Source organism: Pleurodeles waltl, chromosome 10 (genome assembly GCF_031143425.1).
Source record: "Pleurodeles waltl isolate 20211129_DDA chromosome 10, aPleWal1.hap1.20221129, whole genome shotgun sequence".
In the NCBI taxonomy this organism is placed as follows: Eukaryota; Metazoa; Chordata; class Amphibia; order Caudata; family Salamandridae; genus Pleurodeles; species Pleurodeles waltl.
The window spans coordinates 595,330,649-595,354,704 of record NC_090449.1 but is presented as its reverse complement, the minus strand read 5'-3'; positions in this window follow the sequence as shown (position 1 = coordinate 595,354,704).

Genomic DNA, 24,056 nt, shown 5'->3' with positions numbered 1-24,056 from the left:
GGATTTGGCCAAAAATACTCTTTTTCCTCACATTTCGATGACAGAAAGTTCTGGAATCTGAGAGGAGCCACAAATTTCCTTCCTCCCAGGGTTCACCCAAGTCTCCCGATAAAAATGGTACCTCACTTGTTTGGGTAGGCCTAGTGCTCGCAACAGGAAATGCCCCAAAACACAACCCGGACACATCACATTTTGCCAATGAAAACAGAGCTATTTTTTGCAAAGTGCCTAGCTGTGGATTTTGACCTCTAGCCCAGCCGGCACCTAGGGAAACCTACCAAACCTGCGTATTATTGAAAACCAGACACCTAGGGGAATCCAAGATGGGGTGGCTTGTTGGGCTCTCACCAGGTTTATTTACCTAGAATACTTTACAAACTTCAAAATATGGCCAAAGAAACACTTTTTCCTCACATTTCGGTGACAGAAAGTTTTGAAATCTGAGAGGAGCCACAAATTTCCTTCCACCCAGCGTTGCCCTAAGTCTCCCATAAAAATGGTACCTCACTTGTTTGGGTAGGCCTAGCGCTCATAACAGGAAATGCCCCAAAACACAACCTGGACACATCACATTTTTCCAATGGAAACAGAGCTATTTTTTGCAAAGTGACTAGCTGTGAATTTTGGCCTCTATCTCAGCCGGCATCTTTGGAAACCTACCAAACCTGTGCATTTGTGAAAACTAGACATGTAGGGGAATCCAAGATGGGGTTACTTGTGGGGCTCTCACTAGGTTCTGTTACTCAGAACCCTTTGCAAACCTCACAATTTGGCAAAAAATACACTTTTTCCTCACATTTCGGTGACAGAAAGTTCTGGAATCTGAGAGGAGCCACAAATGTCCTTCTTCTCACCGTTCCCCAAAGTCTCCCGATAAAAAATTTACCTCACTTGTGTGGGTAGGCCCAGTGCCCGCATCAGGAAATACCCCAAATCACAACGTGGGCACATCACATTTTACTCAAAGAACACAGAGCTGTTTTTTGCAAAGTGCCTAGCTGTGAATTTTGTCCTCTAGCTCAGCCGGCACCTAGGGAAACTTACCAAACCTGCGCATTATTGAAAACTAGACACCTAGAAGAATCCAAGATGGGGTGACTTGTGGGGCTCTCACCAGGTTCATTTACCCAGAATACTTTACAAACTTCAAAATATGGCCAAAGAAACACTTTTTCCTCACATTTCGGTGACAGAAAGTTTTGAAATCTGAGAGGAGCCACAAATTTCCTTCCACCCAGCGTTGCCCTAAGTCTCCCATAAAAATGGTACCTCACTTGTTTGGGTAGGCCTAGCACTCACAACAGGAAATGCCCCAAAACACAACCTGGACACATCATATTTTACTCAAAGAACACAGAGCTGTTTTTTGCAAAGTGCCTAGCTGTGGATTTTGGCCTCTAGCTCAGCCGGCATCTATGGAAACCTACCAAACCTGTGCATTATTGAAAACTAGACAGCTAGGGGAATCCAAGATGGGGTGGCTTGTGGGGCTCTCACCAGGTTCATTTACCCAGAATCCTTTGCAAACCTCACAATTTGGCCAAAAATACACTTTTTCCTCACATTTCAGTGACAGAAAGTTCTGGAATCTGAGAGGAGCCACAAATTTCTATCCTCTCAGCATTCCCCCAAGTCTCCCGATAAAAATTGTATCTCACTTGTTTGGGTAGGCCTAGCGCTCGTACCAGGAAATGCCCCAAAACACAACCTGGACACATCCCATTTTTCCAATGAAAACCGAGCTATTTTTTGCAAATTGCCTAGCTGTGGATTTTGACCTCTAGCTCAGCCGGCACCTAGGGAAACCTACCAAACCTGTGCATTATTGAAAACCAGACACCTAGGGGAATCCAAGATGGGGTGGCTTGTGGGGCTCTCACCAGGTTCATTTACCCAGAATACTTTACAAACTTCAAAATATGGCCAAAGAAACACTTTTTCTTTACATTTCGGTGACAGAAAGTTTTAAAATCTGAGAGGAGCCACAAATTTTCATCCACCCAACGTTGCCCTAAGTCTCCCATAAAAATGGTACCTCACTTGTGTAGGTAGGCCTAGCGCTCACAACAGGAAATGCCCCAAAACACAACCTGGACACATCACATTTTTCCAATGAAAACAGAGCTATTTTTTGCAAAGTGCCTAGCTTTGGATTTTGGCCTCTAGCTCAGCCGGCATCTATGGAAACCTACCAAACCTGTGCATTTGTGAAAACTAGACATGTAGGGGAATCCAAGATGGGGTGACTTGTGGGGCTCTCACTAGGTTCTGTTACTCAGAACCCTTTGCAAACCTCACAATTTGGCCACAAATACACTTTTTCCTCACATTTCGGTGACAGAAAGTTCTGGAATCTGAGAGGAGCCACAAATGTCCTTCTTCTCAGCATTCCCCCAAGTCTCCCGATAAAAAATTTACCTCACTTGTGTGGGTAGGCCCAGTGCCCGCATCAGGAAATACCCCAAAACACAACGTGAGCACATCACATTTTACTCAAAGAACACAGAGCTGTTTTTTGCAAAGTGCCTAGCTGTGAATTTTGGCATCTAGCTCAGCCGGCACCTAGGGAAACCTACCAAACCTGCGCATTATTGAAAACTAGACACCTAGAAGAATCCAAGATGGGGTGACTTGTGGGACTCTCACCAGGTTCATTTACCCAGAATACTTTACAAACTTCAAAATATGGCCAAAGAAACACTTTGTCCTCACATTTCGGTGACAGAAAGTTTTGAAATCTGAGAGGAGCCACAAATTTCCTTCCACCCAGCGTTGCCCTAAGTCTCCCATAAAAATGGTACCTCACTTGTTTGGGTAGGCCTAGCACTCACAACAGGAAATGCCCCAAAACACAACCTGGACACATCACATTTTCCCAATGAAAACAGAGCTATTTTTTGCAAGGTGCCTAGCTGTGGATTTTGGCCTCTAGCTCAGCTGGCACCTAGGGAAACCTACCAAACCTGTGCATTTTTGAAAACTAGACACCTAGGGGAATCCAAGAGGGCTGACTTTTGGGGCTCTCACCAGGTTCTGATACCCAGAATCATTTGCAAACCTCAGGATTTGGCCAAAAATACTCTTTTTCCTCACATTTCAGTGACAGAAAGTTCTGGAATCTGAGAGGAGCCACAAATTTCCTTCCTCCCAGGGTTCCCCCAAGTCTCCTGATAAAAATGGTACCTCACTTATGTGAGAAGGACTAGTGCTCGCAACAGTAAATACCCCAAAGACAACGTGGACACATCACATTTTACTCAAAGAAAAGAGATGTTTTTTGCAAAGTGCCTAGCTGTGGATTTTGGCCTCTAGCTCAGCCGGCACCTAGGGAAACTGTTAGAAATGGGGTTTCTGGTTCAATAGGGTATGCTCCTCAGCCAGGCAGAACCCACCCACTCTAGTCAGGGCAAGGGGGCTACACATCTAAGATAACCCCTGCTCACCCCCTTGGTAGCTTTACACGAGCAGTCAGGCCTATCCCAGAGGCAAGGTGTAAAGCGTTTGCAGAACACACGCAACACATGTGACGCAATATCCCCACCACAAAGGAAACACAACACCAGATTATATGAAAATATACTGTATTGTACACAACACAATTATTAGACCAAACATCACATGTCAGTAGTATCCTGCTACCTTAGCAGTTGTCATAATGTCACACATTAGTTACTCGTACTGTACTTCCCTGATTGGGTCAATAGAACAAGGACCCAGGCCAATAACAGCAGGGGCATGTTCCAGTTCTACGCCTTCCTGACTCCACTTGGATCTCTCTGTCAATGCTTCCCAGGCAACCTAGACCAACTCAAGGGGGCTCCCTAGCTGCCAATGGCCAGAACCAGGCCATCTAGGAGCCTCTGGTCTCTGAAACCATAATGAGTGGGGGGAGGTAGCCGCAGTAGCACAGCAACCTGTCTCCACTACACTTCCAGTCAGTTCAGGAGAATCTATCTTGCCACTGATCCTCCAACCTAGGGTCCGCACCCATAGGTTCCACAGGGGCTAGAGGCAAGGCTCTCCTCCCTCTGCCTCCTCCTTTTAGGATCCCACCCTCCTCTCCTAGGAGGGGTATCACCAGAATCCACAACTGCCAGGATGCTGGGTACAGCAGTCCTGAACAATTCTCTCGCCAGCCCAGGATCACTACCTGGTGACTGACCACCCAACCTAGGGACGATACCCCAGGGTTGCACCAGGGTTCCGGGTGAGCTTCCCCCTCCCTGAACCCCACTTCCAGAGTCCTGCATCTCCCCACCTCTGGAGAAGCCACCAGAAGTTTCACACAGGGATGAACACACTAACCACCCCCCCAACCAGGTCAGAGTTTACCCCCTGAACCTGTCCATTCAGTCTAGGGATGACACCCTTGGACTGGACCACTGCCCAGCGAACCAGGACTTCTTTGGGAGCACACCTACCCCCTACCAGATCAGAGCTTACCCCCTGAATCTGACCATCCAACCCAGAGTCACCACCCCACGGTTGAACCACTGCCTCGCGCACCAGGACTTCCTTGGGAGCACACCTACTCCCCATCTGGTTAGAGTTTACCCTCTGAACCTGATCATCCAACCCAGAGTCACGACCCTGCGGTTAAATCACTGCCTGGCGCACCAGGACTTCCTGGGGGGCACACCTACCCCCCACAAGGGAAACACCTTCCCCAAGGGCCATACAAGAGTCTGGCTGGCGCAGGTCTCCTGACCTCTGCCCATCTGACAGAGCCTGGATTCCCCCCAGCCCAGAAATGGTCTCACCAAGGTCATTCCTGGGGGGCTTTCTTCGCAGAGCTAACCCCTGACCCTCCTGGTTCTCCACTGGGGCCAGCAGCCCCTTCTCAACCCTACGCCTGGATTTCCACCTCCTCCACTCTGGAGTGAGACTACCAGACAACAGAACTGGCGGAACGCTATCACCAGCCACCCGCCCAAGTTCTACTGGCAAAATGGGATCCCTCTGATCAACTGGCCCTATGGTGCAGGCTAGGCTCCCATCCAGGCGTCCACTCATGGAACCAGCCAAGCTATGAGACCGGGTCTCGGACATCCTGGGACACAGCCCACCCCCACTCCCTCTCCTCTGAGACAATACATGGGATCCCAAACCCATCTCATTACACTGGGACCTATCTGGGACACAAGCCTTTCCCACCACACCTGGTTGAGAAACACCTAGACCACTCTCATTAGGAACACCCCCTAATGCCACACCAGACCCTCTGGTATGCAACCAGAAGTCTGCCTCATTTGCAAGCTCCCTGGGGTCAGAGAGCTCACACGCTGACAAGTGTTGGCGTAACCCTGAAAAACAACAATGAAGCAGGTGCTCTCTGACAATGAGATTAAACAGCCCTTGAAAATTGTTTTCTGTGCTATCCTTCACCCATCCATCTAGTGCAATGCAGCAATCCTCCACAAACTCCTCCCAAGACAGGTGGGACAGTGTCTTACTGTCCCGAAACCTTTTTCTGTATTCCTCAGGAGGAAAACCATACTTCATAATCAGTGCGTTATTCACAGTGGAGTACCCCTCCCTGTCATTCTCTTCTAGAGTCAGTAGGGCATCCCTCCCCTCATCAGGAATAAAGCTCCCTAGGCCAGTCCCCCAATCCTTCTCAGGTATCCTGCGCTCTACCAGAGCCCTCTCATGTTCCTTTAACCACTGACGTATGTCACCCCGCTCTTGGAACCTAGGTACCAGATCTATGGATATGTGAGGAACATCTCTGCTACTGCACTCTACATAGCTGCCACCACTGGACTCCACCTGCAGCTCTGGTGAGTCCAGAACCTTCAGACTGTGCTCTAGAGCAAGTCTTTCTCTGACAAAGGCCCTCTCTGCCTCTGCCATCCTCTCCTGTACTAAGGCCTTCTCCACCTCAGCCATTCTCTCCTCAACAGCTAGGCGTACTAACTGCAACTTCAGGCCCCTCTCTTCTCGCCTATCTCTTAGCTCATCAGGCTTCAAGGAATGAGAGGTAGCCCTGCTTCTTACACTGGACCCAGCAGGGGACTCCCTATCACTGGGGCCTTCCCTGTCAACTGGTGTCCCCGCCCGGTCATTTTCACCCTCCTGATCAGACTCTCCACCACTCTCTAGGGATGAGGTCTGGCGGATCCTCAGGGTATCCCCTAAGCACATTCCCCCCGGGTATATGTCACAATCCTTTCAAAGAAATTCAGAGATCTCCTGAGGTCCCCTTCTAAAGGCAGCCCTCTCTCTCTACAGAACCCCTCTAATTCCTCCTGCATGTAAAACGGTAGGCCCTCTAAATCAAAGGTTAGCCCCATTTAGAAAAGTACAAGAAACACAATTGTGACAACCAAAATACCCAAGCATGGGAACTGAAAACAGGAAAAATGACCAAAGAGAGAAAGTTAAGAGAAGCAAAACATGTGATGGTCTAAACGCAAACTTTGTAGTGAAATAATGAGTCACAATGGTATTGTGCAAGTGCAAGTCCTATCCTCACCGCTGACGACCAGTTTTAGAAATGGGGTTTCTGGTTGGCTAGGGTATGCACCTCAGCCAGGCAGAGCCTACCCACTCTAGTCAGGGCAAGGGAGTAACATGTCTAAGATAACCCTTGTTCACCCCCTTGGTAGCTTGGCACGAGCAGTCAAGCCTATCCCAGAGGCAAGGTGTAAAGCGTTTGCACAACACACACAACACACGTGACGCAAGATCCCCACCACAAAGGAAACACAACACTAAATTATATGAAAATATACTGTATTGTACACAACACAATTATTAAACCAAATATCACATATCAGTAGTATCCTGCTACCTTAGCAGTTGTCAGAGCGTTACACATTAGTTACTCTGCAAACTAGCAGTAGTCACATATAACACACAGGTTACTCAGCATTCTGCCACATAAGCAGTAGTCAGGAAACACGTTATTATACCAAAGCATGCACTTGTCATAAGAATATCATTAACGCCCATAGCAGGAACATTAGAAAACATAGAGCAAGTTATAAAAACATATTAGTATGGTAAGCCCATTATAGGAACATTTGCATACATATATCAGTACATCAAGCACAGGTAGGCAATATATATATTCAAGTCTGTAGAACGAACTTAGATTAGCTATATTGTTCCTTTTGAAAATACCAGCTTGTCTGATGAGGCACCTCGAGTGCCTAGAAGATTAAAAATGGGGCCCCCGGCGCTCCTTTGCGCAAAGCGGCGGGCCTCTCTTATTCTTTGGCCAGAGGAAGGCGGCACACACCGCCTCTCTTCTGTGGATGGGCCCCTCAGGACCTGTGATCACTAGGGAATCTCCCGGGCCTCAACAAGCCCTCACGAGGGGGGCCTATGTCCTCAGGATAATGTAAGAGGATGGAGGCGCAACGCACTCCCTCTGACTTTGTAACAGGCCCCTCCTGGGGCCAGCGATCTCCGGGGGTCTCCCCCGGGCTTGTGCGGGCACTCCGTCATGGGGGAGACCACAAATACTGACACTGGCCTGCACGGGCCACATGAGGAAGCTGGTGGCGCTGGGGGATATCCAGCAGGGTTTCCGGCCCGCCCGCAGCCTCCACAAGAAAGTCCGGCGTGTCAGGGAAGCACGGGGTGCCTCCGATGAGGCTTCCTTTCCCCCTGCCCAGCAGAAGTCTTCAAAAAGGGGCCTGGTGGGACGAGGGAGCCTCTGATGAGGCTTCCATCCCTGCCCACCCGCTCCTGCAGCACTCGAAGGCCCGTCCGGCCGTCGAAAAGGGTAGGCACCAATGTAGGTGCCTGCCAGTGCCCCGGGGGCGCACCACGGAGCGCGCTTCACCCCAGGGGCATGACTGGAGCGCTTCTGCTCCAATTCCACCCTGAGTTGGATCTTCTGGTGCCCCGGGGGCACGACAGACTGCGCGACTCCGGCGCTGAAGACCACGCAGCCCGGGTTGTGGCGGTGATTTCGTTATGCCAAAAAGGCATACGCGGTTTTTAAAGCGCGGAGCACCAGCAAGGGGAAGCATTTTCAAGCGCTAACGAAATCCCCAAAGGAGCGATTTACCAAGCGCTTAATTTCAGCAAAAAGGAAAAGCACCCCTTGTGTTTCAAAGTGGATGCAGGGGTCAAGGGCCACAGCACCCTGCCCCTGCGGAGCAAAGTTCCAAGGAAAGGCCCACCGGTGGAAGGGCCCAGCAACATGCCAACACAAGGAGGATGCAGCAAGTGGAAAGTCCTTTGTAGTGACCAAGCAGGTCAGAGGTCAGCACAGCAGCAGTAGTCCATGGTGGTTCCTGGTGAGTCCTTCCAGCATTTCTCTGCCCAGTTCCAAGATGATTCCAAGAGTCTTCAAATTGTGGGGAAAATTTCCCTGTACTTATACTCAGTCCTGACAATGTTTTGCAATGGTAGGGAGAGGATGTTCCAGCCAGTTACAACTGGTTATGGGAGTGCCCCCTCTCTCCTTCAGCACAGGCTCCAAACATCAGTGGGGGGATTAACGACCTTAGTGTATGAGGCCAGGACACAGCCTTTACAAATGTAGGTGTGTCCCGCCTCTCCCTTCTCTCAGTCCAGGAAGACTATCCAGCATGCAGATGCACCTCTGTGACACCTCCACCCTCCCTGTGTACAGGCTGTTTGAAAAGTAACTGCAAAACAGCAGAGTTATAAGCACAGATAAATGTGCGCTTTCTCGAAGTGGCATTTCTGTATAGTAACAAAAAATACACCTACACCAGTAAGGAGCATTTATTATCACCATCACAGACTTACCAAACACACCTACGCTACCCCTAATAAATCAGACAATATCCCTTACACATAAGGCAGGGCATTTCTAATGCAATCTTATGAGAAGGAAACACTCACAGCAGTGAGACACCAAGTTAGGCTGTTTGTCACTACCAGGAGAGGCCACGCAACCTGGCACATGTCCTGTCTTCTACATATATGGCACCCTGCCCATAGGGCTAGCTAGGGCGTACCTTAGGGGTGACATATGTAGTAAAAGGGGAGTACTGGGCCTGGCAAGTAAATTTAGATGCCAGGTCCTTGTGGCAGAAAACTGCGCACGTAGACCCTGCGGTAGCAGGCCTGAGACAGGTTTGAAAGTCTACTTCAGTGGGTGGCGCAAGCAGCGCTGCAGGCCCACTAGTAGTATTTAATTTACAGGCCCAAGGTATAGAGATACCACTGTACAAGGGATTTATAGGTAAATTAAATATGGCAATTAGGTATAAGCCAATCATACCAACTTTAGATGAGAGAGCACCTGCACTTTAGCACTGGTCAGCAGTGATAAAGTGCTCAGAGTCCCAGAGCCAACAGCGAGAGGTCAGAAAAACTAGGAGGAAGGAGGCAAAAAGACTGGGGATGACCCTGCATAAGGAAAACAGTCCAACAGAAGCCTTCCTAACCTGAGCATTTGTGAAAACTAGTCACTGATGGGAATCCAAGATGGTGTGACTTGTGGGGCTCTCATCAGGTTCTGTTACCTCAGAATTTGGCCAAAAAAATACTTTTCCCTCATGTTTTGGTGACAGAAAGTTCTGTAATCTGAGAGGAGCCACAAATGTCTTTCCACCCAGCGTTCCCCCAAGTCTCCCAATAAAAGTGGTACCTCACTTGTGTGGGTAGGCCTAGTGCCCGCGACAGGAAATGCCCCACACCAGAACACGGACACATCACATTTTCCCAAAAGAAAATAGACCTGTTTTTTGCAAAGTGCCTAGCTGTGGATTTTGGCCACTAGCTCAGCTGGCACCTAGGGAAACCTACCAAACCTGTGCATTTTTTAAAACTAGACACATAGGAGAACCCAAGATAGGGTGACTTGTGGGGCTCTCGCCAGATTCTGTTACCGAGAATCCTTTGAAAACCTCAAAATTTGGGTAAAAAAAACACTTTTTCCTCATGTTTTGGTTACAGAAAGTCCTGGAATCTGAGAGGAGCCACAAATTTCCTTCCACCCAGCATTCCCCCAAGTCTCCCGATAAAAATGGTACCTCACTTGTGTGGGTAGTCCTAGTGCCTGCAACAGGAAATGCCCCAAAACACAACGTGGACACATCACATTTTCCCAAAGAAAACGGAGCTGATTTTTGCAAAGTGCCTAGCTGTGGATTTTAGCCTCTAGCTCAGCCAGAACCTAGGGAAACCTACCAAACCTGTGCATTTCTGAAAACTAGACACCTAGGGGAATCCACGATGGGATGACTTGTGGTGCTCTCACCAAGTTCTGTTACCCAGAATCCTTTGCAAACCTCAAAATTTGGATAAAAAAACACTTTTTCCTCACATTTCAGTGACAGAAAGTTCTGAAATCTGAAAGGAGACACAAATTTTCTTCCACCCAGCATTTCCGCAAGTCTCCCGATAAAAATGGTACCTCACTTGTTTGGGTAGGCCTAGTGCCCCCGACAGGAAATGCCCCAAAACACAACATGGACACATCACAGAGCTGTTTTTTGCAAAGTGCCTGGCTGTGGATTTTGGTCTCTAGCTCAGCCGGCACCTAGGGAAACCTACCAAGCCTGTGCATTTTTGAAAACTAGACATCTAGGGGAATCCAAGATGGGGTGACTTATGGGGCTCTCACCAGGTTCTGTTCCCCAGAATCCTTTGCAAACCTCAAAATTTTGTTAAAAAAACTGTTTTTCCTCATATTTCGGTGTCAGAAAGTTCTGGAATCTGAGAGGAGCCACAAATTTCCTTCCACCCAGCTTTTCCCCAAGTCTCCCGATAAAAATGGTCCCTCACTTCTGCAGGTAGCCCTAGTGCCTGCGAAAGGAAATGCCCCAAAACCCTATACGGACACATCCAAATTATCAAATACAAAACTAACTGTTTTTTTTGGGGGGGGACACCTGCATTTTTGGTCCGGGGCTCAGCAGCCATATAGGGAAACCTACCAAACTCAAACATTTCTGAAAACTAGACACTCCTAGGAGTCCAGGGAGGTTGCCTTCAATGTGCTTGTACTGTGCATTTATTAGAGACATTCACTTTGACTTTGATAAGAAACGAAGAAGAATTCCGAGGCCTTAGAAATTGCTGAATCTTCTTGAGAACTCCCAGTAGTAGGATACTAGTTGATGACAGTTTCTGCACTTGTCTGGATAAGGATGTTTTACAGTAAAAAAATTTAACCCACAGATCCCCCTGGGAATTACGTTAAAACCTACCTCATAGGTCAAGGACCATGACATCATGACATCATGCCAAGGGGGGTGGGTAAAAAGGGAAAATTAAGTTTCTGAATAATTTAGACACAGAATTGTAATTTATCCTCCTAGAGACGGCAAACACACAATCTTTAAATTTGGTTTGAAATTAAGTGAGATTGCCTTTGAGCTTAAAAATAGGTCGGGGATCATCAGCATTTGAGAGGAAGTCGAATCCAAAAAGGACTGTATAAGGGCAGCCAGAGGAAATATTGAAAGGGATGGCACTAAGCACAAACCTCTGAGGTGCCTCATAGGCAATCTACTTGAAAATGGATTTAAAGGTGGGAAGGACAAAGAAAGCACCCGATCCAGTGCATGGCATGTTCTTCTACTGCAACTTCCCACTTTTTTGTCCTGTGTTTGGGTTATTTTTTTTTAGGTGTGTAGCTATTCTTTCACCTTTATTGCTTTGGGGCTTTATTTTTTCTATGTTGTTGCAGTGTTGAAACAGTGATGTTATGTGGTGGTTTTGGGTTATTGCGGTGTGTTTTGTGTTAATTTGTGCTTGAGTAGGTTTAGATGCTGTTGTGTTGTTTTTGCAATGAATTACTGTGTTGCATTCTTGTGCCATGCTTTTGTGTTATCATGTTGGACTCTGGTTATGCTATTATTTTGTTCCTGTTATATTTTTATTGTAATGATGCTCTTTGTGTTGGGTTATTGTATTATTATTATAATTTTTTCTTGTTAGGCAGTTCAGTTGCATACTTAAATTTCCAAGATTTCCAGAAAAGGTACCACATTTCTTTAAGGTTTCATTTACCACTGTGAATGGTGGTAACAAAACACTATTTCAGCTCCAGGCCTATTTTGGACCCCACTCAGGCCAAATCCGTTCACAGACCATATGTTTGTTAAGCTAGAACTTCCCATGCTCATTACTTGAGATCCTACCCCTTAGGTTTGGGGCTCATGGATTAAGGGCCCCAAACTTTAGACATCCACATCATGTGTTTTAAAAGAAAATTTGCCTCCTATTCTCGATGTTTACTCCCTTCCTGCAGCAGAAAACACAATAAAAAAATTTCAAAGTACACAACTTGTAAATGCTTATCAGTAAATTAGATTTTGCCACTTCTACTATTCTACAAGTATTGGCTTCCTAAAAGCTTCAGTAGTGGACATGGGTTTTCTAAGTATGCCAGGCCTGATATTGTGTAGGAAAGAGAAGACATATGCCGAACTATTGACCCTGAACACAATGGAAGGTATAACAATGTTGCCACATCTGCAGGAATTAGAGAAAGCACAGTAAATTGTATTGTGCTATGGCGTATAATAACGAATCAGGAGTTACATTATTGGGGAACGTCCGAAAAGCAGGAAATGTTGCCCATATTCTTATGCATTTCTCCCACAGCCATTGGAATCTGTTACTTTGTGAATACATTCTTTAAGAATCTTCTTCCTTCTATTGGTTTTTTAGTTTAGCAGACATTCAAGGTCTTATCACATTTTTAATTCAAAGTATCATTTCGTTTTTCTCAACATATTATTGTGCTCATATACTACCTAACCCTTAGCGTGTGCTCAGTGAAACATGTCAGGTTTGTGTCCCTAGCTTGTAGAGGTCAGGCAACCGGAGGTGTTAAAACGTCTGGTTAGAAAATATTGACTGCATACTTTAATTTTGAAGCGCTTGGCTTTTTTCTGAATGTGATCATTGGTTGAATGACATTTCAGCCATAAGTCTGGAGCCTTGGTCATCCACTAGTACTGCCATAAGAGCAAAATAATTCGTTGACATGCAGACAGTATGGTCTTCACTGATAGTAGACCAGACTGTACTTCCCGTACTTCTAACTGCATGACTATCTCACAAAGTAACATTTGAAAATACCTTATACAGTTTCAGTAACTCGGAACACCAAGCAGGCAACACACAGTCCATCAATGTCTTTCTTCGGCTTAATGGCATTAAATACATACAAAATGAATAAAAATACAACATACTGTTAAAAAAAAAAAACTTCTTACACTGTTATAAACATCCAAAAGTACACTTAACAATCGGGATTTCATATTTTTTTTTAAATTACCATTTTGTCACCTGCAATCCGTCGGACGTCTAGCCTGTGATACAAATAAACTTTAATTTAAGATAAGACGGTTAAATACAGCTTAATTTTAAATGCTTAAATTACATTTGAATATTCTTTTTTTTCCTAATTGATAAGGTGCGTCCTTTATAGTTTATCATTGTATGGCAGATAGCTTACAATTCTAACCTCTGTAGGAATTTCAAACCTACCTTAAATGTAGTGATCTTTTCGGTGCGAAAAATTGGAAAAGAAGAGAGCCTAATGTCATAAAAAAGAGTGAAGTAGGTTAAAGTGCAATGTGCGCTGAGCTAATCTATTATCACAAGGACATTTTTGGAGATTAAAATACCGAGGCCCATATTTCTACTTTTTCAGGACCACATCTGCGTCATTTTTTGATGCAAAAGCGGCAAAAACGTACAAAATACAATTATATATTGTGAGTTTGCACTGCTTTTGTGTCAAAAAATGACACAAGTGCAGCACTAAAAAGTATAAATATGGGCCCCAGGGGCTTATTTACAGGCCCCTTAAACCACCAATGTGTCTCTTTTTATGTGGGAAAAATTGACGCACAGGTGGCACAAAGGTTTGTAAAAAAACACCCAAGTTCCTTGTTACTGAAAAGATAAAGAAAGTGCTCCAAAGCTAAAAGAAAGTACTCTGTGCAAGGTGAATGGATTAAAGAGTCCCAAGATGCAGTCACGGCTCGCAGCGTGTGGATGTGGTGGGGCGGCGCATGGCGGGGGGAGAATAGAAAATAAATTATTAATAAAAAAACTACTTATCTTGATTGCCGCCGCTCCATCCGCTCCATCAGCTGCAGGCACAAGCTCCCAGCCTGCCCAGCAGGCAATCCTGACGCTGCTCAGAGCAGCCTTAGGATTGTCTGGGAGCGCCCAGCCAGGTCACTCCCAAGCAGACTGGGAGCCTGTGCATGCTCTCTCCAGCCCGGCAACTGTGTTGCTGGGCTGGAGGTAGCCTACTGTGCTTGTGTGTTTGGCCTTACTGAGACGGCCGGCCAAATATACATGAGCACTGAGGGTAGAGGGCTGCGCACTTCCCCTCACTGCTCATCACCCCCCTACTCCCCCTTTACAAGAAAATGATAATAAACACAGTCAATTATTGTTTTCTTATAAAGGTTTTGCAGCTGCCTCTGCTGGCAGGGGGCGACGCTCCTTTGCCCTAATGGAGGAGCCGCCCCTGCCAAGATGGCTTTAAGATTAAGCTGCCTGAGTATTCCATGCTGGCACATTTAATTGCAGCAGCCACGTGTTTCAGAGGAGGAGAAATCTCATCAATCTAGCAGCATAATAAATCCAAGCCAAAACTAATCGAAACAACTACTCAGCCTGCTTCCAGCAGGGAAAAAGAGACAGATAAAATTAATTTGCAGAATAACAGAGCTTAACTCATACCTCAAGAAGGGCTATAAATCTGTATTAAACATAATCTTGAAAATTGATCAAATTCACCTGAAAACATATCCAAAATAAAATGACCAGTGTCAAAATTATCCCAAGGGTCTCAGGCGCTAGTAATTAAAATAACATGGATTTTTATTGGTCCTAGCTTACTTAAAAGAATTAGCACATTTAAAAAATATTTGCTAATTTTTTTATCTTTCATTATTTTTCAATATTTGCTGAAAAATAGCGAATTAAATAAATATTTGCACATAGTGAAGAGGAGTTTAGTTATTGAAGATAGACCAAAGTGGCACTACATCTTCTAATTCCACTCTCCCTTATAGCTGGAATTAAACACTTCTTAGTATAGACAGAATGAACTGACAGAACAAAATAAAATGTGTCAGTCTCTGGGGAGAAGGTTCATCTCATGGGCATATTAAAACTTTAGTTGAATCAAATCAACCAAGGGGGAAACCAAGGTGCCATCTCACAAAAGTGAGTCTGAATCTAGTTAAAACCAATCTGTCCCAACTGGTATCAACCCACTCAAGACACTGCTCCAAGGCTAATGTGGTTTGGAGCTTCACAAAATCCCTAATGCCTATTTTTGACATTTCGGTTTCATCCCTTTGGCCATGCCTTAGTGTTCTGAAAGTTTTCTTGACCCACACCAAATCAGAGCTAGTCATAGCAGTAGGACTAGAGAAAAGGGCTTGCCTACCCAGGTTCGTCAATCCGACAATATATTTTATCCAGGGGATTGTCAATCCTCTATCACATGAGAGACAATCTTAAATGTATATTGAACACCACAGAGTAAGTGGGGCTATTTTAATTATATCAGCTACGTATTCAACCCCGAGCTCTGGGTTCACAATAAAAGTTGAACAACCAGGGGAATCTTCCAGGAACTGCTTAAGCACCCCGTTCTGTTCACACTAGAGTATGTTAATATTGGAGTAGCCCCATAAACAATGTGGCATTTCTAAGTTGCAGTGTTTTGTGGAACAGAGAGTAGTCTGCCTAAAAAAACATTTACAATCCTCTGAATGTTTTCAGGATCAGTGTACCCCCAATCTCTTCCCCAGAGGTGCCCACAGTTATGCTTTTGTATAATTGTAACATCTCCTTTGTGTGTTTGTGGCCTAACGCAGAGGCAAATCTGAAGGTTACCTCATGTGCTCCTACAAATGAATATGATCTCTGGGTCAATAAATGGCCCAATCTCATATCAGACTCAAAGTGATGCCTAGATAATTAAATGTTTTGACTTCGGAAATGTCAATCCTTTCTTTGGAGTGTATCATAGATTTTGTGATTTGTAAGCATCTAACCATAGTAAAAGACTTGGTCAAGTTAGTTTTAAGTCAAGATTTTTCATAAAGTTGGTAAATATAATTAATATGGAGCATATAGTGGGAACACTGGCCATCTATGCCATAATGGACGTTTCTTGTAGTATCCCAATGCATGTGCCTAAGTAAATCACCAATGCTGCTTCAACCCCAATCATTTCCATCATGGCCCACAGCTTTGTTCCATTCACTAGGTCTAAAGCACAGGAGATGTCCATGAAAGCAGGCATAGGCATTACATACTGTTGGTACTTTATTGCCATGCCAGGTTGAAAAAAATAGATCCATAACAATGAATACTCCGGTGTTTATCAATTTCGAGGAAATAAGAAGTAGAAAAAGAAATATCTCTATAATTGAACCAGAGAATGTGCTTGAAAAAAACCTCTTGTGTTTTGTGATTTTTTTTTTATTTTAGCTTCAACTTTCTTTTATATCGGCTTTTTTAAAAAAAATGAAGTGGAAATTTCCCATTTCCATTATAGATATTGAACAAAAATACTCCCAGGAAAGAAATCCCTTGTTGTGGTCATCCATCAACTTCTTCCCAAATTTTTTAAAAAGCTTTATTCATCCAGAAGGTCATAGAAGACAATTTGTAATAAGAGAACAATTAGGGAATAAATACATGTCCTAGATAAAAATTATGTTTAAAAAAATCAAATATGAAGTGCAGCAAACCTGTCAGACACACATATTTCTTTGAAAGCAATATAATTCCTAAACTGGGTAACACATGGGATATGATTCAATACTATCAGGCATACACTCAGGGATGGGAGCGATTGTAAGTAAAACCTGGCTTGCTTGTAACGTCTGGCATTAATATAATTTAAAAGTGGTAATAAAGTGTTTTTTCTAAATTCATAATAAAATTTACAAAATAACATAAGGTGCAGAGTGGATTGTGCAGAATAACATCACACGGGCACACATCGTTGAATACCTAACTGGCTCTGGGAAAATGACTATAAACTGCAAAGTGCTTAATCTCAACCTGGCTTCAGAACCCACATGTAGTTAGTGTTTACCCATATAAGGTACAGCTCTATACGTAATCAACAATTCAAAAGACTGTTTACTGACAAACTGTACTGTTTAACATTCCTTGTACAGCTCTTCTACTCCTAATCCAGTTCTACAAGCAATCCTCTAGAAGTTGCTTAAAGGCTGGTAAAAGGACCTCTGGGCTGGTATAAAATTCAGGGAAACTCAGGCTATTAGTTGTATTCTTTAAATATATTAGCCAGGGAATTTTGGCAACCTTATCCAACTTCGTACAATTCCTTAACGCCTCATAGCTGAAATTGGTCTCTGGCTTTGTCCAAACAGATAGCCACATAAGAAGCTGTCAAATTCTAATAAGATAATTAATGTAGTTGAGGCTGAGTTTAGCATGGTTGATAAGAGTGGCCATGCTCTGTGGGATTCCCAGCAGTCTTTTCAAGCACCAATTTTTGACTCTCTGAATGACCAAATAATCTTTGATCCCGCAAAGCTCGGAGCCATAAGTTGCACTGCTAAATATTTGGCTTAATATATTGCCACAAGCTCCCTGAGAGGCTTAAATCCTAGGTTGGTTATAAACCCATAGAGTCTCACTACAGTACAAGCACATTTAGCTACTGTAGAAGCACCAAGTGAGGTCCATGTGCAATTTTTATTGAAAAGTGCACCCAAATATGGGAAAGTTTGAACTGATACAATTTTGGTAGTGTTAACAAACAAAGATTTTGGGGGTCATTCTAACCCTGGCGGTCGACGACCGCCAGGGCTAAAATGACGGGAGCACCGCCAACAGGCTGGCGGTGCTCCAATGGGCATTCTGACCGCGGCGGTACAGCCGCGGTCAGAAACGGGAAACCGGCGGTGTTCCGCCGGTTTCCCGCTGCTCTAGGGAATCCTCCACGGCGGCGCTGCTTGCAGCGCCGCCATGGGGATTCCGACCACCTTACCGCCATCCTGTTCCTGGCGGTTTTCACCACCAGGAACAGGATTGCGGTAACGGTTGTCGTGGGGCCCCTGGGGGCTCCTGCAGTGCCCATGCCAATGGCATGGGCACTGCAGGGGCCCCCTAACAGGGCCCCATAATGATTTTCAGTGTCTGCATAGCAGACACTGAAAATCGCGACGGGTGCAACTGCACCCATCGCACCCTTTCCACTCCGCCGGCTCCATTCGGAGCCAGCATCCTCGTGGGAAGGGGTTTCCCGCTGGGCGGGCGGGCGGCCGTCTGGCGGTCGCCCACCAGCCCAGCGGGAAACTCAGAATGACCTCTGCGATCTTTTAACAGCAGGACGGTCTTCTGGCGGTTCCCGCCAGGCGAGCGGCGACTGCCGCCCGCCAAGGTAGGAATGACCGCCTTTATGTCAAGACCGGAGGCTCCTAATATGCGTTTCTTTTCTTACTTTAATTGAATAGCAGCAGTCAAGAAACATACTACAAATCCCATGAGGTGAAGGAAAAAGAGCCAATGGGAACAGAAACGTAGTCATAACATGGCAACCAATCAGAATGCATATAGGGTATTATGATATCACTTGACTGCGAACAGCCCTCTTTTCTTGCTGCTCACATTCAAGTACCTTCATATTTTCCTTATTTATTATTTACTCGCTTTTTTATTGTATTTTACTACATTTCGATTACTGTCTTGCTTGTAATTGCATTTTAGGCTGTGGTGTGTTTCTGCCGTTTTTCCTTTCCTAGTTGGCACGTTGCAGCACGCATATCCCGAGCGCTGCTTCTCGCGCTCCCCTTTCAATGGTTTTCTCTCATTTCTTCAGACTGTGGCCGCCATATTTACCGCATCTGAGGAAGCGCTAACAGCTTGTATTCGTTCCAGCAGTAGATATATTTTCATTTATAGTGTGTTTCTTTACCTGTGCTCGTCGGCTCCACCTTCCTGCTCGAGCGACAGCTACAGGTTCGAGGAGTCCCTCCTTCCATCCTTCAAAGTACCGCCCATAGGCGGAGTTTCGTTTTTTCTGCTCCCTCTCCAGTTTTAACCCCTTTTTTGCTGTTTTTTCAGTGCATGTTCAATTTATAATTACAATATGGAGATTGACAGCTCTCCTATAGGGCAGGATGCCCCTGGTTAAATTAATGCTATTAGACAAGAACTTAATGCTTTTATTAAATCCTCTGTACAACAGGCAGTTTCATGTTCTATTAAAAAAAAAAAAAAAAATTTAGAGTCATCAATTTCTAACATGTTTACCATGACCATTTCGGCCCAGTCTGCGGGGGAAAGCAGTCAGCACCTTTCACCCATTAAACATCCTAAGAAATTACAAAAAGTAGTGCTAAAGGTGAGGGAGGCTTCCTCACACATGGCAGAGGATGTGGTTCTTCACAGGGCTCCTACTAAGGAGAATAACAATTTGGACAATGTCAAATCGTCTTTGAAGCATAAATCTAAATCTAAAAATATCATACCTCCTATAATCATTACTTCCATCCCTGATACGGATGACGTCATGCCTGACATGGAATTCAGATATTAACTTATCTGACAAGGATGGTGGAAGTTCTTTATCGCCCCCTCCTTAAAAAAACCCAGATTATCCTCCCTTGACACTTCTAAACCCATGACTCTCATGGATTCGGAAGGTTTACCAATGTTTGACCCATGCCACATTCTTCACCCCAACGCTACTGAGTGGGTACCTGCAGACCCCGTGGCCGAATACGTATCTGCCTAATTGAATTGCCCTTTAGACAAACAGACCAGGGCCAAGTTAAAGTCCTAATGCCCTTGCCCTTTCCTTTCTCAAAAAGCCTCATTTACCCCTTCTATTGACCAACCCCTTCTAACATTTTTTTAAAAACTTGGTAAGGATCCGTGAAAAGGGGTGGAGAAGGCATGGTCATCTTGCCAAGATAAACTTTTAGATGTTTTCGGTCTACTGACACGCATATTTGATCTGGCGGAGGCGGCCAGAATTGGTGGCACCTTCATCGATCCTGAAGAACTCTCTTTATGGGTTTGGCGTACTTTCTGTCTTCTTGGAAATGCTAACTCCGCGCTTACTCATGAAAGGAGGAAAGGCCTTTTATTGAAACTTGATCCAAAATTAGTTAATTTGGCAACTGCACATCCTCATATCAAAACTGAAGGTTTACTCTTTGGAGAAAAGTTAATAAAAAAACTGAGTAAATATGTGGCCATGTTCACATCATTGGATAGGGCTCAACAATCCTTAAAGAAAATGTTTACACAACATGTTTTTGCCAGGGCTGGCAGAGGCAGGAACTGCTTTGCCAGCCGTGGTTATTCCAACCAAGGTTCCCGAGGCTATTACAATGCATCCTACCAGGAATATAGGCCACAATTCTACCCACAGAGAGGCAGAAGTTTCCATTCCAGAGGTTACAGGAATTCCAGATCTTCCAATCAATCAGGTAAGCCTACCTTTTGGGTCTATTCCTGTAGGGGGTCCTCAGACCCTTGAGTTCTGAACACGGTTCAAGGTTATATTATCGAACTTTCTTCAAACCCTGTTCAAACACAGTTACATCCCCTTCCACGTTTTCCACAGAAATGTGCGATCTCATTTCTTCAGACGTACAATCTCTCATGCAAAAACAGGCCATTTCTCTTACCCAACGTGATCCGTCAGGTTTTACCAACTCCATTTTCTTGGTCCAAAAGAAAAACAAAAAGATTCAGCCAGTAATTAATCTCAAGTACTTCAATCATTTTGTAGTCTATCAACATTTCAAAATGGAAACCATCCTTCACCTCAGATATATGCTCCTCCAACACAATTGGATGGTTCGTTTGGACCTACAAGACGCATATCTAGTTGTTCCAATTCATCCAGATTTCAGGAAATTTCTCCAATTTCAGCGGCTAAACCAACACTTTCATTTTACCTCTCTACCCTTCAGTGTATCGTCAGCTCCATGGTGTTTCACCAAGCTCATGAAACCAGTGGTAGCTTTTCTCAGAGCTCAAGGTGTGAGACTCATCATTTATTTAGACGACATCCTCATTATGAGCCAGTCTCCTCATACTCTCATGTCTCACTTATCACTGACATGTTCTCTCCTATCCAACCTATGTTTTATCGTCAACAGAGGAAAACACTTTCTGATCCCGACCCAGCTTATAGAATTCTTAGGCTTCCAAATAAATTCAGTTTCGGCCATCCTCCTTCTCCCTTCTGCAAAAATAAAATCCATAAAATCAGAGATTCTTCAGATTTTACGCAGCTCACTGATTTCTCTAAGATCGCTGGCTCGAATAGCTGGTCTTCTTTCCTCCTCTATTCAAGGGATATTTCCAGGCCCCCTGCATTATCGGGCTCTCCAGAAACTGAAAATTCAACATTTAAGAAAAGGCCTATCATATTCAGACACTATCCCGCTAGATCTCGATTCGTGCCCAAAACTTCAATGGTGGATAGATCATTTAGACACCTGGAACGGCAAAACTATCTTTGCATCAGCCCCAGATCTAGTGTTAGAATCAGATGCAAGCCGTCCAGGCTGGGGGGCCCGATGTGGGCCAATTTCGACTGGAGGTACATGGTCTTTAGAGGAGTCCAAATTGCAAATCAATTGTTTAGAGATACTTGCTGGCCCCTTTGCAATCAGAAGCCTCACATAGGGCCAGATGTAGGTACAAACCATTTGCGACTTGCAAATTGCGAGTTCTTCCAACTCGCAAATTGCAACTCGCAAACTGGTATGCAGAAAGGTGTCTCAGACACCTTCCGCGACTCGCCATGGGGTCGCAAAGACCCACCTCATGAATATTTATGAGGTGGGTCGCAGTTTGCGACCCCATAGCGAGTCTAGGCACTCAGGGGGATGGTGGCCTGCTGGAGACAGCAGACCACCATGTCCGTGACTGCTTTTAAATAAAGCAGTTTTTTTTTTCTCTTTGCAGCCCGTTTTCCTTAAAGGAAAACGAGCTGCAAAAAGAAAAAATACCGAAACCTTTTTGTTTCGTTTTTTTCAGAGTAGTCAGTGGTCCATAGGACCACTGCCTGCTCTGAAAAAATATTTTTGTGAGCATTCACAAAGTGGAAGGGGTCCTATGGGGACCCCTTCCCTTTTGCGAATGAGTTACTATCCACTTCAAGTGGATGGTAACTGCGAGTTGCTTTGCGACCGCTTTCGCGGTCACAAAGCAACTCTACATCGTGATGTGGTCGCAAATAGGAAGGGAACACCCCTTCCTATTTGCGAGTCAGAATCACATTTTGCGAGTCGGTACCGACTCGCAAAATGTGATTCTGCATCGCGTTCAGCCTTTAGCGCCTCGCAAACTGCGTTTTTAGCAGTTTGCGAGGTGCAAAAGGCTTCCTACATCTGGCCCATAGTTTGTTGTGCTAGCCTTCTCAGGATGGACAATATTTGGGCAGTCCGTTATATAAATCACCTCGGGGGCACAAAATCCCAACCCTTGGCGAAACTAGCCAAGGGCTTTTGGGAATTTTGCCTTTTAAACCATATTTCGGTTCATGCAGAGTATCTTCCAGGAGCTCTCAACTCAATAGCAGATTGGCATTTGCACCATCTTCGAGATTTGAGCGATTGGAAACTTCAACCCTCAATTTTTTACAAAATTCAGAACAAATGGGGCTCTTTAGTAATCTACTTGTTTGCATCCCACCTCAATGCTCAGCTTCCTCAATTCTACAGTTGGCGCCTGGATCTTTTGGCCTTGGCATCCAATGCCTTTTTACAGGATTGGTCAATCTCCCTCAGTTACGCCTTTCCCCCTTTTCTCATGAACAGCAGGGTGCTTGCGCAACTCAGATGACAGCAAGCCACTTTGGTACTCATAGCTCCATATTGGCAATCCCAAATTTGGTTTCCAACCCTCTTGGAACTTTCAGTAGACTTTCCTTTCCTTCTTCCTTCTTTCCCGAACCTCTTGTTAGATCCGCTTTACCGTCCCCACACCCTCATTTTGGACAATCTCCTGACTCTGTCAGCATTGAAAATCTCAGGAATTCCCAGTCTCTCCCTCTCATTTCGTCAGAAGCTTCACAATACATCACACAATCCTGGGCTCCAGGGACCTAGAAAGCTCACAAATCAGCCTGGTCTTTTTGGCAGAGCTGGTGTTTGGGAAAACACATTGATTCCTTTTCAGCAGATGTAATCTTTATCGCTAATTTCATAGCTGCCGAAGCCAGCAAAGGTAAAGCTTCTCATACCATTAACTTATATAGATCAGCTATCTCATCCAACCATGCCTACGTGAATTGAAAACCAGTTGGAGATCATCCTCTTGTTTGCCGTCTTTTGAAGGGAGTAAAGTTTTCTAATCCTCCAATGCCCAAATATAGACAACTATGGGATGTTAATATAGTTTTAAAATTCCTGTTGTCATGGCCTGATAATATCATGCTTTCCTCGAAAATGTTATCTGCTAAGTTAACAATGCTGTTATGTCTTATCTCTATCAAGCGCCTTTCTGATGTTAAAGCTTTAGACATTTCTAATCACCAGTTTACTCCATCTGGGGTATTGTTTAAAGTGGTTCGTTGAACTAAGATCAATTTAACTTTGGTTTTCTATCCTTATTTTCCAGACCACCTTAATTTATGTGTTTGACAATGCCGAAAAGTCTACGAACAAAAGACTGCAAATTTAAGAATGCCCTCTGTATCCCAACTTCTTATTTCTTTTAGAAAACTCTATAATCCTGTTTCGGCCACTACTCTGGCTCGTTGGGTTAAATGGATTATGGGGGTTATTACAACTTTGGAGGAGGTGTTAATCCGTCCCAAAAGTGACGGTAAAGTGACGGATATACCACCAGCCGTATTACGAGTCCATTATATCCTATGGAACTCGTAATACGGCTGGTGGTATATCTGTCACTTTACAGTCACTTTTGGGACGGATTAACACCTCCTCCAAAGTTGTAATAACCCCCTATGTCCTTGGCGGGTATTGATACCTCCATGTTTAGGGCTCACTCTTCCAGAGGAGCTATGGCTTCCAAAGCTTTCTGGACAGGTTCCCATTTAGAGGATATTCTTAAATCTGCAGACTGGTCTAGTGATAATGTATTTAAGTTTTTTTATTGCAAACCTG